This window comes from Moschus berezovskii, chromosome 17, assembly GCF_049115385.1.
Source record: "Moschus berezovskii isolate FMDL1 chromosome 17, NW_MosBer_1.0, whole genome shotgun sequence".
Classification (NCBI taxonomy): Eukaryota; Metazoa; Chordata; class Mammalia; order Artiodactyla; family Moschidae; genus Moschus; species Moschus berezovskii.
In genome coordinates, this window is record NC_142476.1 from 5,284,455 (window position 1) to 5,300,205 (window position 15,751).

The window sequence follows — 15,751 nt, forward strand, 5'->3', positions numbered from 1 at the left end:
CTGTTGCCCCAGATGTCACTGGGGTTGTTACATAAGGTATGGTTTTGCACCAAATTATCTTTCTAAAATCTGAACAATTTTGAATTCTAAAATACATCTGGCCTATTTTCCCAAAGGCACCTGGGAAAGCATTACATTATATTTTTCAAGCCTTCTTGAAATTTTTTTTCTTTGCTAGTGATAAAAGGAAACATTCCTTTTCTAAGGAAACTGGGAACAAAGGAAACAGACAAATTTTTGACTTCCATCTATAGCTAGTCTCTGAGCTCACTCCGAAAAATGTCCTTTCCTGAGGTGTGCAGATCCCTTTGCGTTTTGTAAAGCATTTACAGAGATCATCGGTGGTAAGCAGGCTTCCTAAAGGAAGTGAAGGAAATGAAGCCTGGAGAGAGGAAGTGACTTGCTGGAGGCTGAGACCACGTGGCGCCTCCACTGGGCGAGTTCAGGGCGAGCTGTTCATAGGCTCCCAGGAAGTCACTGCTAATAAACTGTTATGTCCGAATCACATGTTTAGTTCCCAGACTGAACTTGTGGTTGGGAAGTGGCTCAGCAGCTGGAAAAAGAGCCTGATAAATGGAAATGGAGCCTCGGACGGGGGGGCTCGGGTCAGCATGGGGAGCTTCTGTGGGCCTCAGCCTTGGGAGGAGAAGAAACCGTTGTTGGGGGACACACGGAAAAGCGAGAATGGGGCAGCAAGGCTTGGCACTCAGGCTCCATTTGGAGGTTGAACTGGGGAATAAACTGGGATTGTGGTTTTAGAGATCCCCAGGACTATCTGCAGGGTCGACGATTTGCCAGATGGGCTCACAGGACTCAGGAAAACGGTCCTACCCACGTCTGCAGTTTGTCACAGTGAAAGGAAACAGCAGAGGAGACAGACACACAGGGCAGGGCCCAGGAGGGACCTGGAGCAGACTGCCAGTTGCCTGCCCCCAGTGGAGACATGTAGACGGCACTTACTTTCCCAGCGATATTTAGTGATGGAAGAAATTTTCACATAATGAGTACAGTGAAGTCACTCAAGCTTAGATATGATTTAACTTGAACTTAGGCTAACCAAAATAGCCTGCTTATGATCTGTCAAACACATTGTCCATCTGCTTTAAGGATTTTGCATTTTAAAATTAAAATGGAGTAACTGCGGTTCAGGCATCCAAAATGGAGCTGGGTGGCCACTGTGGATGTGGTTTTCAGACACGTGGTTTCTGCATTACTCAGAACTTGAATTTTCTGAACTGCGTTAGTCTCAAGGACACCAACAGCCATCCTTAAAATAATTATCTGCTAGCTGCCAGTTGCAACTTTATGGTCTCAAGGTCCCGACTTGTTACTGAGCAACTATTTTGGACCCCAACCAACCCTTGCTTAACAAATACCCTTACTTCTTCCCAGCTCCAGTCCTAATTCTTGACAAACAATTTATGCAATTTTTGTGGGTTTTGTCTTTACAAGCCTCTCCCATTTTGTAGTCTGGCAGAACACAATACAAGTACTTATTGAATCTGTGTCTCCCAGACTATTGTCCTGCTACTGCTAAGTCACTTCAGTTGTGTCCAACTCTGTGTGACCCCATAGACGGCAGCCCACCAGGCTCCCCCATCCCTGGGATTCTCCAGGCAAGAACACTGGAGTGGGTTGCCATTTCCCTCTCCAATGTGTGAAAGTGAAAAGTGAAAGTGAAGTCGCTCAGTCATGTCTGACTCGTAGCGACCCCATGGACTACAGCCTACCAGGATCCTCCGTCCATGGGATTTTCTAGGCAAGAGTACTGGAGTGGCTTGCCATTGCCTTCTCCGAGACTATAGTCCTGAGTATAGCTCAAATAAAACTCCTTCCTATCCCTATTGCATATTTTTTAAATGTTTTAAAAATGTTTTTATTTTTAATAAAAATGTTTAAAATGTTTCCAGATTTAAAAATGTTTCCAGCAGCAGCAGCAACATGTACAGACTGTTGCCAGCCAGAGACACTCACCTGCGCTTACTGGGGGTCAGACACAGAGGTCTGGCTGGCTGCCCACGTGACTGGGGGCGTGTCTAGTAAGTCGCTGTCTTACTCTGGCCACCATTGTCAAGTGGTCACACCATATCACAGATTATGTCATGATGCTCTGAAATTTCCCCAGCCAAGTGTGGTTCATTGGTCTTCAACAGAAGCTCAAAGAGGCATAGCCCATCTGACCCACACAGAAGCTGGGGCTCCCGTATTTGTGTCTCAGTGGTTTCATTCAGAGACTCTTTAAGGGGAGTTCTGGCTTCACAAGGGCTATGAACTTCAAACCTCTGGAATTCCTCCTAGACCAAAAGGACTTAAAGAGATACAAGCACACAATGAGAGAAATGCAAATTAAAACAACAGTGCGCTACCACTATATACCTACTCAGTTCAGTTCAGTTCAGTCGCTCAGTCGTGTCCGACTATCAGCGACCCCATGAATCACAGCACGCCAGGCCTCCCTGTCCATCACCAACTCCCGGAGTTCACTCAAACTCATGTCCACAGACACTGTGATGCCATCCAGCCATCTCATTCTCTGTCGTCCCCTTCTCCTCGCGCCCCCAACCTTTCCCAGCATCAGAGTCTTTTCCAGTGAGTCAACTCGTCGCATGAGGTGGCCAAAGTATTGCAGTTTCAGCTTTAGCATCAGTCCCTCCAATGAACATCCAGGATTGATCTCCTTTAGAATATACCTACTAGAATCGCCAAACTCTGGAGAACAGCACCAAATCACTGAACATCAAATGCTGGTGAGGATGTGGAGTAATTGGAACTCTCATTCACTGCTGGTAAGAATGCAAAAAAAAAAAAAGTAGAGCCACTTTTAAAAAAATTATATTCATATATATTCCATAATATAAAAGTAAACAACAACAACAGCAAAAAATAAACTAGTGTAATTCAAAGGATCGCTGACATTCAGATGAAAGTTGCTCACCACAAGGGCTATTGGCAGCTCCCTTAAATCCCTCTAAGGCAGGGCCCATCCTGGGCCCAGTGGGCTGCATTTTGACCCATTGGGGGGCTTCACTTGGCGTACAACAGTCTATTTAAAGAAATAGCAGCTCAAGGCCTTGGTGGGGGCAGGGCTGTACACAGTCTCATTTGTGAGGTATCGACTCACTCCTTATCATCTCATCCCAGGCTCTTTCCAAAGGGTGGGATGAAGTATATGAGCTAGGGAGCCAACTGGGTTTGCATTCTGACTGCATGACTTGCTTGCTAGCTTTGGGGCTTTTGTCGGTCTGTGTAAAATGAGGCTTATGATAACTCTAATAGAAGAACTGCTTTGGAAGACAATTTGGTGGTTTCATACAAGATCAAACATGCTCTTATCATATGATCCAGTAGCTGGGCCTTTTGGTATTTACCCAAAGAAGTTGAAGATGTACGTCCACACAAAAACTTGCACAGGGATGTTACAGAAGTCTCTTCCACAGTTGCCAAAAGCGACCAAGATGTCTTTCAGTAGGTGAACAGGTAAGCTGTGGTCCACCCAGACAAGGCAATATCATCCAGCACTAAAAAGAAACGAGCTATCAAGCTGTGATGAGACATGGAGGCAACTCAGCTGCACATCACCCTGTGAAATAAGTCAACCTACAAAAGCCACTTACTATATGATTCCAACTATATGACACTGTGGAAAAAGCAAAATTAAGGAGACAGTAAACGGGTGGTTATCAGGAGTTAGGTGAGGAACGGAATGATTAATCAGAGCACAGAGGGATCTGTAGGGACATGGAAACACTCTGCAGGATATCATAATGATGAGTACATGTCATTCATACATCTGTTCAAACCCAGTAGAATGTACACAAGAGTGAACACTAGGGTAAACTATGGACTTTGAATGACAACAGTGTATCAGCATAGTTTCATCATTTGTAGCAACTGTACCACACTGGTGAGCAACAGGATACTAAGAAACCTCTGTACTCTATTTCCAACCTAAAACTTCTCTTAAAAGGAACAGTCTTATACTTCCCTAGTGGTACAGTGGATGAGTCTGCCTGCCAATGCAGGGGACACCAGCTCAACACCTGATCTGGGAAGGTCCCACGCACATGGAGCAACAAAGCCCCTGTGCCACAGCTACCAAAGCCCATGCGCCCAGAGCCTGCGCTCTGCACCTTGAGAAAGCCTGCACGCAGCCACGAAGACCCAGGAACCAAAGTAAATAAATCAATCTGACTAGAAAATGAAGTCAGTCTTTAAAAAATGGAATTGGGAGCAGGGGGCATACTCACTCACGCTTTTACGACTTCCTTACCTTCCTTTGTGGGCATCTTTGTAAATGGATATAACTCACAGGAATGCACTCCTCCCTTCTCATTTTAACATAATCTTCTCCTCTCCTTTCCACCAAGGTGAGTCAGCACGCCACAGCTGCTCCTTTCGCTGTGATCATCCTAGGGGTTCTGCGCTCCTTTTCCCTCTCCTGCATGGCGCAGACCGAGCACCCTCGGTGGGGCAGGTTCTCCTGGGCAGACACAACCCAGATGGAGATGCCAGCAGGGGCCCCCACCTGCTCCCTCCGAGCATCTCTAACACTCTGGAAAACGGAAAACCAACTTTATGAATACCCACACAGCATTCCCCAGGATTAGGGTCTGTCCTCATCCCTTCTCCTCAAGACATCCTCACCCCTCCTCCATGTGCCCCCCATTTTATTCCCCATCAAGCAGTATAAACAGAGACCAGAGGATGGCAAGGCTTCTCCACCAACTACCCCAAGGTCATAGTACAATGAACTACTGCCTCCAGCCCCAACATCCACCCCAAGGAAAAGAAGTTCACGAAAGCTGGAAACCTAAAGCTTTAGCCTAAACAGTCATCAAATATGGCTTTCTACTTTAAAACACATCTGCTTGAATCCATCTGGTTTTGGTTAAAGGCACAGACCCTGGAGCCTTAGCACAGGGGTCTGAATCTTGCTCTTCAGTTTACCAGATGGGAGACCTCAGGCAAGGAGCTTCACCTCCGTTTTCAGCTTGATTTCCTCACGGCTTTAGTGTTCCGAATCAGTGCATTTAACAGACACCGAGTTCTCTCAGGAGGGGCAGTCACACAGGAAGCACTAGCTAGGTTGGCTACTACTCTTGCTGTTGTTTCTCAGCTACTATGGCCAACTGTTTGCGACCCCATAGGCCATACACCAGGCTCCTCTGTCCTCCTCTGTCTCCCAGAGTTTGCTCAATTCATGTCCATTGAGTTGGTGATGCTATCTAATCACTTCATCCTCTGCCAGCCTCTTCTCCTTTTGCCTTCAATCTGTCCCAGCATCAGGGTCTTTTCCAGTGAGTCAGCTGTTTGCATCAGGTGGCCAAAGTATTGGAGCTTCAGCGTCAACATTAGTCCTTCCAATGAATATTCAGGGTTGGTTTCCTTTAGGACTGATTGGTTTGATCTCCTTGCTGTCCAGGGGACTCTCAAGTCTTCTCCAGCACCACAATTTAAAAGCATAAATTTTCTGGCTTCTTTACGGACCAACTCTCACATCTATACACGACTATGGGAAAAACTATAGCTTTGACTATATGAACCTTTGTCAGCAAAGTGATGTCTTTGCCTTTTAACACGTTTGTCATAGCTTTCCTTCCAAGAAACAAATGTCTTTCAATTTCATGGCTTCAGTCACTGTTCACTATTATTACTTTAATATAAAAAATGTATTCAATTACTAGATACTAAACAGACTGGTTCCAAATAGGAAAAGGAGTACGTCAAGGCTGTATATTGTCACCTTGCTTATTTAACTTATATGCAGAGTACATCATTGCCGGGAGCCAGAGAGGGAAATCCTACCCGTGGCAAAGGTCAATTGGGGAAGAGGCCTGACGGGCAAAGGCTAATCAGGACTCGAGGAACCCCCTGGACTTACCTGAGCATCTACCCCAAAGAAAACCGGAGTCTGACTGCCTTACTATCTTACACCTCTTACCAAGTCCTCTAATACTTACGGGGGCTTCCCCCCAACCACCTTTCTCTGAAAACATTAATTCAGAGCTGTAGTTTGAAAGTTCTCCTCTGCTTAATAGGAGTGTTCCAATCCAAGCCCCTCTGATAGCTTTCTAACTTGCATGACAAGTTTGTCCGGGCTCTTACAACTATGAGTGTGACTGTTTATAGCCTCCCAGCCATGCAAGGACAGAAAGCCTAATATTCTAAAATACAGGAATCTGTTGAAGAAGTTAAAATCATTAGAATAGTACTAAAAAAGATTTCATTGTTGAATCAATGCTTGCTGCAAAGTTTCCTCTCTCTATTGTATCCTTGGAAATATATTAATCACATATAGAGAATATAAGTAGTAGCCTTTGATTTAACCACATCAGATCTTAAGTTAATAAATTCCTTTCTTGTAGCTCACTACACCTGTGCCTTATAGGAATGTAACTTTGTCATGTGTCTAGCACCTGACTTTAGGAAAATCATCTTAAAAGAATATAAGACTTTTTCTAGCTAACTAACCTTTGTTAGGAGAGAGGGCCATAAACTGTTAGCAGGCCACCTGGCCAGAAGATGATGTAAACCACCCAAAACTTTTGTATATCACGAGACATACAAAAATGAGCCCTGATCCTGAGAAGGGTCAAGACTGCTAACCCCGCGTGATTTTGGCGTGACTCTATACCTCTCTTTCTCTATTTTTTATGTGCACAACTTAGGGTATAAAAGCAGCACTGGAAAATAAAGTTTTGGGCCTTGCTCACTGAAGCTTGGTCTCCCCGTGTCGTTCTTTCTCTTTTTCCATCCTTTTCTCTATTCTCCTTTTTCTGGTTGAGATCCTTGGAGCGCTGGGCCCTCTGAGTTTACTTATCTGCCTGGGCTTCTAAGACCCACGCGAGGGGGTGCCCTGGTGGGGTGCCTCCAGTGATTCGAGAGGGCGCCTGCGGCCTACGTAAACAGAGCAAACCCCATGCTGGGGTTTTATTGGTTTCCAGCGTAAACCAAGGAATCATCAGCCCCTGTCTCTCTCTCTCTCTCTTTCTCTCTCTCTCTCTCTCTGACGCCGACACTGTTCATCCCGAGGATACCCTGGGCCATATCGAGGCTGGTCCCCAATACATCATGAGGAACGCTGGGCTGGAAGAAGCACAAGCTGGAATCAAGATTGCTGGGAGAAATATCAATAACCTCAGATATGCACATGACACTACCCTTATGAGAGAAAGTGAAGAGGAACTGAAAAGCCTCTTGAGGAAAGTGAAAGAGGAGAGCGAAAAGGTTGGCTTGAAGCTCAACATTCAGAAAACAAAGATCATGGCATCTGGTCCCATCACTTCATGGGAAATAGATGGAAAAACAGTGGAAACAGTGTCAGACTTTATTTTTTTGGGCTCCAAAATCACTGCAGATGCTGATTGCAGCCAGGAAATTAAAAGACGTTTACTCCTTGGAAGGAAAGTTATGACCAACCTTAATAGTATATTAAAAAGCAGAGACATTACTTTGCCAACAAAGGTCCATCTAGTCAAGGCTATGGTTTTTCCCGTGGTCATGTATGGATGTGAGAGTTGGACTGTGAAGAAAGCTGATCGCCGAAGAATTGATGCTTTTGAATTGTGGTGCTGGAGAAGACTCTTGAGAGTCCCTTGGACTGCAAGGAGATCCAACCAGTCCATTCTAGAGGAGATTGATCCTGGGTGTTCATTGGAAGGACTGATGCTAAAGCTGAAACTGCAATACTTTGGCCACCTCATGCGATGAGTTGACTCACTGGAAAAGACTCTGATGCTAGGAAAGGTTGGGGGCGGGAGGAGAAGGGAACGACAGAGAATGAGATGGCTGGATGGCATCACCGACTCTGTGGACATGAGTTTGAGTGAACTCTGGGAGTTGGTGATGGACAGGGAGGCCTGGCGTGCTGTGATTCATGGGGTCACAGAAAGTCGGATACGACTGAGCGACTGAACTGAACTGAACTGAAACTTCCACCACTCCATCTCTGTCCTCATCAAGTCTGAGCAAAACAGACAATCTCTGAAGATATGCTATGTTCTAGAACCCTTGATACTGCACTAGTGATCCGTGTCTTAAAGGATCCAAGTAGGAAAATGTTGACTCCAAACCAACTCCAGCCAAAACCCCTGTAGCTGGCTAGCGCCAAATGGACCCACTGCTTCCTGCAGGGAGACTAGAACCACCCTGCCTGCTGTCAGAGCCTTACTGAACCGTGGGTCTCTATCACAGTATCTTACTGCTGAGCACCCTCCGGATAAACGTGACTTGTCTGATTATTAAAGGAGCCTTCCCCCTTTCCTGCAGGGAGACTAGAACCACCTTGCCTGGCGTCAGAGCCCAGGTCAGCCTTACTGAACCGTGGGTCTCCATCACAGTATCTTACTGCTGAGCACCCTCTGGGTAAATGTGACTTGTCTGACTATTAAAGGAGCCTTCCCCCAAACCAGTTTTGAAACATTTTTATACCTTAGGATAGTAAACCTGTTGGTCAGGTGGGAAAGCTCTCTCTGTGTTTTGATTCTTATCTTACGTTGGGCGAAGCTGACTTGCAGTGCTGTGTCAGTTTCAGGTGTGCAGCAAAGGGATCCCACTGTGCACATACATGCAGCTATTCTGCTCCAAATGGTTTTCCACTTGGGTTACTGCAAACTATTGAGTGGCGCTCCCTGCGCTACACGATGCGCCCCTGCTGGTTGTCTATGTTGCTTGCTCATGTAAATTTATGTTCACATTTCAGCTGCGCTGGATCTTCGCTGCACTGCACAGCCTCTTCGTCGCAGCGAGCAGGCTCTCCAGTTGCGCTGCGTGGGCTCCAGCGAGCGTGGCCTCTGCAGTTGTGGCATATGGGCTTAGTCACCCTGTGGCATGTGGGATCTTAGCTTCTGGACCAGGGATCGAATCCACATCCCCTGCATTGGAAGACAGATTGTTAACCGTTGGACAACCAGGGAAGTCCCCTGATTATCCATTTTAAATATAACAGTACGTGTATGTCAGTCCCAAATTCCCAATTTGTCCATCCCCCAACCTTTCCCCTTCGGTAGTCATTGTTTTCTATGTCTGAGTCTGTTTCTGGTTTGTAAATAAGTTCATTTGTATCCATTTTTTTAGATTCCACAAATAAGCAATACGATACAATATTTGTCTTTCTCTGTCTGAGTGACTTCACTTAGACTAATCATCTCCAGGTCCATCCATGTTGTTACAAACGGCCTTAGTTCATTCTTTTTAATGGCTGAATAGTATTCCGGTGTATATATGTGCCACATTCTTTACTCATTCATCTATCAGTGGACATTCAAATCGCTTCCGTGTCTTGGCTGCTGTAAGTAGCGCTGCAATGAATATTGCAGGGCATGTATCACCTCGAACCATGGTTTTCTCCAATTACATGCCCAGGAGTGGGATTGTTGGATCGTGTGGTAACTCTATTTTTAATTAGTTAAGGACCGCCGTATTGTTCTCCATAGTGGCTGTACCAATTTACATCCCCACCAACAGGGTAGGAGGGTTCTGTAAAGGGGCTGTTTTGAATGCAGGCCCCTTCTCAGACAGTTTTAGGAAACACAAAGGGTTGAGGACCTAGAGACCAATATACTTAAAACTACTCTTATGTGCAGACTTCTTGGAAAGTCTCTGGCTACCCACAAAGACAGATCTACCCTATTTTGAAGACTGATGTTACAGAGTACACTGCCTTGAAAGTGGTTGGCACTTACTACATTTAAATTTATTTGTTGTGGAGAAGAAACAGCAGAGGCAAAAGCAGGGAGACAAGCAAGCTTGAGGGACAGAAGACGGTCTGCTCTGGCTGAAGTCAGGGATGTGAATAAAGAGAATCCTAGGAAAAGAGGCTGGAAAGGAAGGTTGGAGCGTGAGCACCAGGGCCTGATGGCATGCTAGGGTGGTTGGGCTTCAGCTTTACTCAACAGTCGCTGAAGAGTCTTGAGTAGAAGCAGCAGCTGTGGGATGACGGCAAGAACCCTTTCTGGGAATCAGAAGACCTGGGTACAGATTGTGTCTTGGTCACTGTGCGACTTCAAGGAAGTCCTTCTCAGGTTTCGTGTCTTTGGTCAAGTTTCCCAGGAGTAGAACCTCAGACAGACTGTGCCCATGACTTCTGGGGGAATGTGGGAAGCTGGGTGAAGAGGAAGTTGCCAAACCAGCCTGTGTCTCAGGTAAAGACCTTGGCCTGATCCACAGGTGCTCAGGGTGTAACTCTGTGGCACAGTCGTCCCTGGGCAAGGGGTCAGACTTTGCACTGTGCGTGTTATCATCAGCCTGCAGGCCCCCCAGGGGAGCACTTTGGTCAGAATGATTGGCCCCCAAAGGGTACAGGGGATGGATACCGTAGCGGGGGTGGGAGCACTAGGGGTTCAGGCAGCTGTGCGGTGTCTTCCGCAGCCGGGTTCTACTTCTTTCCCACAGGCCTGATATACTGACGCTGCTGAAGTTTTCCTGGGAGCGTCGAAACAGACATTCTGGGCTAGGAAGTCGCAAAGGCAGGGACAGAACCGTGTGACTGCATGGCTTCAGGGCGGTAGTGTGCCTGAGCCAGGCTGTGTCAGCCTACAAGAGCTCCCGGCTAAATTTTCAGGGACCTTGCAATCTAGTTGTAAAACACGGTCGTTGCTGTTCTCGTTTAGTCACTAAATCATGTTCATGTCTTGGTGACCCCATGGACTGTAACCTGCCAGGCTGCTCTGTCCATAGGATTTCCCAAACAAGAATACTGAAGTGGATTTCCTATCCTTCTCCAGGGCATCCTTCCTACCCAGGGACCAAACTTGCGTCTTCCGCATTGGCAGGCAGCTTCTTTACCGCTGAGTCACCAGGGTAGACCCAACACAGTCATTACTTAAAATTAAGTTGCAGAAGCTCACAACTAAATAATTATATTGAAGACAAAAGTAATAAATACTGAAAGACATCATTTCTAATTAGTCCACTACACTTTACCATCATCTATGATGCGAGGTTGTTCATGTCTGCTGTCTTGGTGTGTGCTGCTGCTGCCGCCAAGTCGCTTCAGTCGTGTCCGAGTCTGTGCGACCCCACCGACGGCAGCCCGCCAGGCTCCTCCGTCCCTGGGGTTCTCCAGGCAGGAACGCTGGAGTGGGTGCCGCCACCTTCTCCAGTCTTGGTGCGAGGGACGTAATATAATCCTGAGCTACTCAGTGCGTGCTCCTGCCCATCTTCACATTCAGTGATCGAAACTAACTGTGGCGGGAGAATTTACACCATAGCAATCAGACAACACTACACAGCAGGGCTTCTCTTTTTTGCCCCGGTGACCCTATTGTCAAATATTTACCAGGACATCCGTGCTTCAGACAGGCTCATTCTCGCCCTAACACACAAAAATATGTACACAATGGCCAAGTGACTGCCCAGGGAAGGTTCTCTCTGGGGATGGGCAGGTGAGAAGCTTTTGTTTGTTCTTGGATTTTTTACAGCTAGGTGTTAGTGAGGGAAGAAACAGTATGTGGAGTTCTTCACCGCCCCCCCCGCCCCAGCCTCCTCAGTTCAGTTCAGTCGCTCAGTCGTGTCTGACTCTTTGTGACCCCATGGACTACAGCATGTCAGGCCTCCCTGTCCATCACCAACTCCCAGAGCTTGCTCAAACTCTCGTCCATCGAGTCGGTGATGCCATCCAACCATCTCATCCTCTGTTGTCCCCTTCTCCTCCTGCCTGCAATCTTTCCAAGCATCAGGGTCTTTTCCAATGAGTCAGTTCTTCACATCAGGTGGCCAAAGTATTGGAGCTTCAGCTTCTGCATCAGTCCTTCCAATGAACACCCAGGCCTGATCTCCTTTAGGATGGACTGGCTGGGGCTCCTTACAGGATCTCCTTGGTCATGGTATCTGATCTCTTTGAAGCAGAAGGAGTTCATGGCCCCTGAAAATTTCTCAGGTGCTTTGAATCCAATTATGGCTAGTCATCCATTCATTTCAAATGCTCTCCTGTGTCTGAGAGGGTAGGTACCCTTTATTCCAGTCTCAGCTTCAACAGGGGAGTGAGTGATGGGGACTCAGGCTGATGCAGGCACTCCTCAGCAGGAAGACGGCATTACCCCAGCTCCTGACATTCAGAGTCGAAAGACTTAGTCCATCTGAAGCCCCGAGAGAGAGCAAGATGTAATTATTAAGGTGGCTTTATTTACAAAAGAATTATTATTTATTAGAGAAATCATTTTTGTAAATAGACTCTTAGAGGACCCTTAACAGGAATTCTGTGCACAAAATTATAAAACTGTGACAAACCTTGGGTTTAAGGTTTATAGGCACACACCAGCCCATCTGCCCAGACAAATCAGTACTCTCCTGGGTCCACCCACCCAGAGGAGGAGGGAGGCAGGAGGTCCACCCATCCAGTCCTGAGTCTACAGACACGACAATGTACTGATGCTTATTTAGAACAGTAACCTCTTCCTACTGTCTCCCCAGGGTCCTGGGCTAATAAATCGGCACTAATAAGATAAATGAACAGGGATGGCCAGCCCATAGGCCAGGTTCTCAGCTGCCACCTCCTGGCTCCCAGCTCATGCTGATCCTGGCAGTCAGCAGGGTTGTGCTGAGGGCCAGTGGGTGGGAGAGGGCAGAACAGAGAAGCCTGGGTTCTGGGACTGCAAAGTGCAGGTGCAGCCTGGAGGGTCTGGTCCAGTGCAGAAGGAGGTGTCCTGAACCATGTAGACTTCTGGTTCCTTTAGCAGAGTGTGATCACAGTCTGCAGAAGATGGGAAGGACCTGCAAGGTACAGGGATGGACAACCAAGAAACACGGACAGACAAAACATTTTTGCACATTTGCTATGTGCAAGAGGCAGCATCAGAAACGTAAATTGGAGGTTGAAGGGTTGCAAAGGGTAAGACATTTCCGTGGTTTATGGAAAACAACAGGAAAGACCATTGGAAATCTTAAAATCTTGCCTAGAATATCAGTGGCTACCATGTTACGAATCTTCTGTGGTTGCTACATGTGGGTGATATGTTTATTTCTGTCAAATATGTTTACTTCTCCAAGAAATAATTCTAATAAAGTAACATTCATTTCATACATAAGAAGGGAAACAGTTTTCAGGCTATGAAAACAGCCACATCTATTGACATTTCTTTCCTTTGGTCTGCTCATTATTTATGTATTTGGCAATACCTAAACCCCGAAAGTTATGACCAACCTAGGTAGCATATTAAAAAGCAGAGACATTACTTTGCCAACAAAGGTCCGTCTAGTCAAGGCTATGGTTTTTCCCGTGGTCATGAATGGATGTAAAAGTTGGACTGTGAAGAAAGCTGATCACCGAAGAATTGATGCTTTTGAACTGTGGTGCTGGAGAAGACTCTTGAGAGTCCCTTGGACTGCAAGGAGATCCAACCATTCTAGAGGAGATCCATTCTAGAGGAGATCGATCCTGGGTGTTCATTGGAAGGACTGATGCTAAAGCTGAAACTCCAATACTTTGGCCACCTCATGCGACGAGTTGACTCACTGGAAAAGAGTCTGATGCTGGGAGGGGTTGGGGGTGGGAGGAGAAGGGGACGACAGAGAATGAGATGGCTGGATGGCATCACCAACTCTGTGGACATGAGTTTGAGTGAACTCCGGGAGTTGGTGATGGACAGGGAGGCCTGGCCTGCTGTGATTCATGGGGTCGCAAGGAGTCGGACACAACTGAGCGACTGAACTGAACTGAACTGAAACCCTGACTTCACTTTTCACTTTTCACTTTCATGCATTGGGGAAGGAAATGGTAACCCACTCCAGTGTTATTCCCTGGAGAATCTCAGGGACGGGGGAGCCTGGTGGGCTGCCGTCTATGGGGTCGCACAGAGTCGGACACGACTGAGGTGACTTAGCAGCAGCAGCAGCAGCAAACCCCCACTCCAGTGTTCTTGCCTGGAAAATCCCATGGACAGAGGAGTCTGGTGGGCTGCAGTCCATGGGGTCGCTAAGAGTCGGACACGACTGAGCGACTTCTCTTTCACTTTTCACTTTCATGCATTGGAGAAGGAAATGGCAACCCACTCCAGCATTCTTGCCTGGAGAATCCCAGGGACGGGGGAGCCTTATGGGCTGCCGTCTATGGGGTCGCACAGAGTCGGACACGACTGAAGCGACTCAGCAGCAGCAGCAAACCTACTGTGTTTACTTCGTTAGCCTGTATTTATTTATTGACAGGGCATTCTTTAAATGTTCTCATGCCTGCCTTGGACCATTAATGGCTGTGTGATTCATTGACCAGCAGTTTGCACAGCGCCCCCTACCGGGCGGTACTTCCTTGTAAAAGCCTGCTGCGAGCAACGTGCAAGTCGTGCACTGCACAACTCCAGGTGCCGCCAGTGCTGTTCCATAGAACTTTCTTTAATGACAGAGGTGTTCTTCAGTCTTGGCTGAAATGTGGCTACTGTGACTGAACCGAATTTGTGGTTTTAATTAATTTTTTAAGAATTAATTTGTCTGTGCTGGGTCTTCGTTGCTGCGTGCGGGCTTTCTCTAGTTGCAGGGAGCAGGGGCGGGGGCTACGCTCTGGTCGAGGTGTGTGGGCTTCTCACTGTGGTGGCTCCTGTTGGGGAGCGCAGGCTCTCGGGCACGCAGGCTTCAGCAGTCGTGGCCCTCGGGATGGTTGCCCTGCGGTGGGTGGGGTCTCCCCAGACCAGGGACAGAGCCCAGGTCCCCTGCATTGGCAGGCGGATTCTTAACCACTGGACCGCCAGCAAATTCCAATTAGTTAGATTAAACTTAAATAGCTACCTGTGGCTCATGGCTACCATCACTGGGCAGTGTGGTCTATACTCACAGCAGCTCTGCTTTTATTCGTACGTTCATTCAAATGTTGAACAAATCTTTATGGAGCTTCAGCTACGAGCTGCATGCTGTGTTTGACTCTGTGGAGGCATAGAGAATAAAACCTCCCTACTGTCAGGAAGCTTCCAGTCTAGTTAGGGAGACACATCTGTAAAGAAATAAGGTATCACAGGCTATGAAGAGAGCCTTTGACACGTGCGCTGCTGCCCAGATGACGGCAAAGGGAGAGGGGCCGGGCCTGGCAGAGGGAGAGATTGTTTTTCCCCACCAGAGAGATGTTTAAGCAGGGTCTTAAAATAGGAGTCTACCGCCAAAATAAAGTGAGAGAGAGGTTTCAGGAAGAGGAATTGTTTAACATGTTTTAACCATTTGATTGTGGCGATATGGATGCTCTTGTGGTTAGCAGTGCCTGACCCCTCTCAAGACGATTTGTACAAGTGAATTTGCAAGACAGCTGCAGAAGAAAAAGCTCTTTTGGCAAGGATTTTCTAAATGCCAGGACTCTCTGCTGGGGAAGGATCTTGTTCATTCCTGTTTGAGGACAGGATTATGCCTAAAAAATTAGCCCTTATAGGCCTCTGGAAAACCAGGCTTTCATATATTTAGAGAAAAAGAGTTTCAAAAGCTGGGCTGTCTTCTTGCTGGCTGGCTGGCTGGCTGGCTGAGAGAGGAAAATGTAAACCAGTGTGGGCTTTTCACCGCAGTGGAGAACAGCTCCAAACAGCCTATGTTCTCCAGCACATTTATGCAGGTGAAATTTGCCCCAAATGAGCATAGTGGGCAGCCTTTAACGGGGGAAATGTGCTCCGTGTACAAGCAGGAACTGGAGCGACTGCAACCCTCTCTCACAGATCAGGGATGGGCTGCAACCGGGCGGCCCCAGGGCCTCGCCCCCCTCCGCCTGCCTCCTTGTTCCCTGCCAAGGGGGCAAGACTGAGTCCACACCTTGCAGAGGGTCCACACCTGGGAGCTAACAACTCGG